This window comes from Parasteatoda tepidariorum, chromosome 4 (assembly GCF_043381705.1).
Source record: "Parasteatoda tepidariorum isolate YZ-2023 chromosome 4, CAS_Ptep_4.0, whole genome shotgun sequence".
NCBI classification, from domain to species: domain Eukaryota; kingdom Metazoa; phylum Arthropoda; class Arachnida; order Araneae; family Theridiidae; genus Parasteatoda; species Parasteatoda tepidariorum.
Genome location: NC_092207.1, coordinates 88115816 through 88120875, shown reverse-complemented (window position 1 = coordinate 88120875; position 5060 = coordinate 88115816).

Below are 5060 nucleotides of genomic sequence, written 5' to 3'. Positions count from 1 at the left end.
TTGCTAAAATAAAAAAAAAGAGGAAAAAGCGTTTAAAGAAAAAAATTAAAGGCTTATGCAAAATTTGAAACAAAATTGTCACATTACATTAAGTGTAAATGTGACAATATGATAGGACAGAAGTTTTGAAAGTCAGAAATAGTTTTACGCAAGTTTCTTCTAACTATAAAGAAACTATTCAATGGATAAATGTCATAAGGTTTTGATCATCTGAAATACATGAAAAGACATGATTAATATATCTTATCGTCTGGAGGTTTCAATTTAACAGTGTGAATGAATGTATACTAAGAATCTTTAGAAAATAATAAGTTTCGAAAGAATTTTTGTCACATCTAATCTGGAAAAAGATATTGATGATGGATGTTATGACATTGTTATTATTACTTTAAATTTTTTCTTACTTACTCACCAAATTTGTCTCGTATTTTTTGTAAAACTATTTACTATTTCTGCCAGTTTTAAGGTAATAATTCATAAGAAGTGTCTTATAATGTGCAATGCAATTATTTAATGTCTACATAAGTATTTTGCATGTATGATTATCTTGGCATTGCGTGTATATATACTAGCATTATATGTACAAGTATACAAGTATATACACAAGCATTTTGTATACTTACAAGCATCATATATATAAATATATATACAAGTATATATACAAGCATTGTGTATTGCATTGCGTTTATGTACTTATACAAGCATTTCAGCGTTTTTTAAACATTTTCAACAATTCTGAATCCTAATTAAAATGTTATATTAAAATTAATGGAACGTATTATAAGAAGACAGTTTGAGAGAAAGTTCATAATAGTTATAATGCTTTTGAATAAGAACTCTCGGTTTTTAGGTGCTCAAAAATATAATATTTTGTTATGAATATCAAATAATATTTTTTTCGAAATCGAATTAAAAACGACGGTATAGGAAAAAGTAATATTTTAGGCAGTAATATTTAGTAATATTCTAGGCAGTTTCAATATATATATATTTTTCAATTTTAAAGCCATTCCACAAACAAATCTTAGATTTCAAACTTAATAATTTAGCTCTCAGGGTTTTTATATCTTTTAAAATAAAAAATGAACTTAATTTAAAGATTGAGTTTTTTAACTATGATTTAAAACTTCATCTTGCACTAATTAGTTTGATAAAAATACTCAGTAAGATCGAAATAATTTTTTTGAAAATATATTTTATATGATACTAGGTAATAGAACTGTGATATTTTACAAAATATGTTTCGAAATATTTTGATGAATAATACAGCTTCTTTTTATTATAAGTAGAAACTTAAGCAAACCAAAAAAAATATAGAAACTATATCAAGGCTAGGCATACGGAAATAAATGTATCTATTATTCATAATAAGATGCTTCAAATAGATTGCTAAATTTTAAAAATACATACAAAATATTAAGCCACTTATAATTCTTAATAAACAATAGTTTCATGAAAAGATAAGCTTCAAAGAAAGAATTCACTGTTGAGAATAAATAAATTTTATGAAATAGGTTACTAAGAATATATGTAAAGAAAAATTCAAGGAAGCTTGAATGATTTATTAAAACTGATTGCGAGAAAATATTTTTCTTAAGACTCATGATTTTAATCTTATTAAAAGGCGAAGCTTTATACAAAAAGTTCGATTGTAGAAAAAATATTAAATACCATTTCACGTATTTATAGATAGGAAGCATATTTATTTGGGATTATATTAATACTTAAATAAACATCATTTATAAGATGAAGCTTGTATTGTTAAAAAAAAAAATTGAAAATTCCTTAAATCTAAATGTCAGTTTATATTCATATGAAGAAATGATTCACATGAAAATCATTATATTCATATGAAGATCATTATATTTATATGAAAAAAGGGTATATTTTGCTATGTATATGAAAATAAAGCCAAGACAAGCGTATAAAGCACGACAAATAGATTAGTTATGTTACTTTTTTGTGCTTCATGCACAGGGAGAGAAAATTCTGGTACAATTATTGAACTGTATGGCAAAGACATTTCTGATAAAAAACTAATATTCTGACACCAAAATATACAGTACTTAAACCATTCATTTGGTAGTTCCTCCTCTTATATATTAAGGGTTAACTGGAAATTCCGGTTTTCAAAATTATAGTTCTTATTGCCACACATTTAGTGCAAAATATAAAACTGATAAGTAAATTTTACCAAATAAATGGTTTTTATTGTATTATGGCTCCAAGGTATTTATTTACGCAATATAATTATCATAAAACATATCATTTGCAATATTAATACCAGGATCAATTGCGTTGTTTAATATTTTTCTTGCATTTTCTAAAGATAAAAAATACAACCTAATGGCCACGTTTTTTAAAGAAACTAGGTTCTTATTTATTTATTAGATTTTTTGCAATTATTTATTATAATGTTTCCTTTCATGTAGTAAAGGCTTACTAAAAATTCTGGTTCTCAAAATTATAGTTGTTGCGACACATCTAGTTAAAAAGACAATACTGATAAGTAAATTTAACCGACTAAATAGTTTTTATGCATGCTCTGAAGTACCATGATAAAATTATCAAATTTTACCACTTTTATCAAATTTTATAACACTTCATAAAATTATATTTTATTGTTCAGTTTGCCAAAATCATTACCAAAGCACTTCGGTAAAAGTTACCATGCTTTTATGTGTTCCCAGAGAAACAGTAAACGGTAAATTTCACCATATCCTGCTAGTTTTCATTACACTTTTTTCTCAGTATACGTTACCTTTCTAGAAAGACATCTGCAGTTACACTAGCCAATCGGGCTGAATTGTTTTTAAAGATAGTGTTGCCAAGTTTCGCAGATGAATTGCTACGTTGGCTGTTAATGGTTAGTTTAATTTATGACTTTTTTTTACCTTAATAACTGAGTAAATATTTAAAGTTAAAAATTCTTATTTAAGAAATTCAAAAAATTTAAAGAGTAAATTTAATAACTAGAATTAAAATTCTATTTTTTGAGTGATAAATTCCAAAAAAGTTTTTTGCATAATTCTATATTTTACAAGCATTTCTTAAGATACAGCATTTGAATAGCTGAATTAGAACTGTAACGAAAATTCGAAGATCAGTTGAAATTTATATTTGAACTGATTTATATACTGTGGGCAAAACACATGAAATAACTTTTATCCTAATGATCAGATTTTTACACACTGATTGTCAATCTTAATAGTTTCAGGTAACCTCTGATATGCTAATTAATTAGTGCAGAAAATATTTTATGCTACGCAATCTGACACAAAAACATATTTTCTTTTAACACAATTTGAGATAAATTGATCAAACCGCTTCATAGATGTCAATTTTTAAAAAAAAAATTGAAGAAGGGGAAAGTAGTTACAGACCATGTCAACCGTCATCTATGAAAAGGTACCCCCGACATAGAGTCGAGTTAACATGTCTTATATACTAGTGAATTGTAGTTGTAATTTTGTAGTGGTAGATACGCTACAGTAATAAGCATATTTTTTGATTTAAATTCAGCTTATCTATGAATTATTGTAAGAGGAATTTGGCTAGAAACAAATGAAAGAATCTAAACATTGCGTTAATATAAATACCTTGACTGTGTGGTTTCAATAAACGAACAATAGCGTTAATCGACCAAATATTTAAAATTTACTTAACAATTTTAAGGCAAAGGAAGTTTCTGTACCTGATATTCACAACATAATGTTTTTTTTTCTCGTTACAAACACTCGTAAAACTCTAAATTAAACTCTTTAATATACTACGTTTCTAAATGAACCCCAAATAATAAGATTGATAGGAATTGTATGGAAATTTAATCGTAGTTCTTTTCACAAAATGTAAGTTTCCTCGCAACGATTTAAACGGTATGTGGGCAATTTCTAATAGAAGAATAAAAACAAGTTAATTATGTGATTTGAAATAAATGATGCGGCTTGTTGCGTTGCTACTTTTTCTGACTGGTGAGTAAATAAACAAGTTTAACTTAATATTGCATGCTGATTGACTTTCTCTGACTGGTGAGTAAATAAACAAGCTTACTTAATATTGCATGCTGTTTGACTTTCTCTGACGGGTGAGTAAATAAACAAGTTTAACTTAATATTGCATGCTGATTGTGTTTTTTTTGAACAGTGAGAGGAAAATGCAGAATCCCAATATTAAAATTTTTAAAAAAATTTCAATTAGACTGCTCTGGTGAGATGTTCGAACGATGAAATTTTCTCATTGGTTCAGATAGCTATTGTTATAACTCAAACTGTTGACGATTCTGCTTTTTCAAATATTAAAGAGATAAAATTAGTATTGTTGATAAGCTTTCAGCTTTATTCAATCATAAAGGAATTTTATTGCACGTTCCTAAATCATAGTTAGTATCTCAAAATTTATTTGAAACTCTGAGTTTATTTTGTTTATAGTTACACTGCAAGATAGGTTGACCTCCGACCCACCCCAGGGGGGTATACGGAGATAAAAATAAAATTATTACAATAAAATTTCTCTGAAAACTGAAATTACAGTGAAATTTTGCCAAATGACAGTGGTGGTGATCAGTTAAAAGTGGATTAACTATAACATTTGACAATTAAAAACATGTTTTAAGGGCAATGAAATCCAATAGCGCCGGTGTAAATGGCGAGAATTAAATAAGGAAACAAGAGACAATAAATCTCAAAACCAAAATCAATGAAAGCTAAAAGTTCTAAGAGTAAATGTCTAAAAGTAAAAGTCTGACTAGAAGTCGATGAAGTCTAAAATCAAAAGTAGATAAAATTTCAAAATATAAGGCTAAAAAATGATTAGTTAAAAAATTTATGATGACATGCTCTATTGTTGGCTCATGACTGGAGTCAGTTGATCTGGGGCTAAAATGTCTTCGATGGTTTGTTTAATAATTTGAGTCACAATTTTCCTGCAGGTCAATATTGCAAAGAATTGGTGTTCCTCTTCGCAGTTATTCATGTGGGTTCCACGAAGTGCCCGAAATCTTGGACAGTGCTTAATTCGATGTTTAATGTCCTGTCTCACTCCACAGTAATTGCATGAAGCTG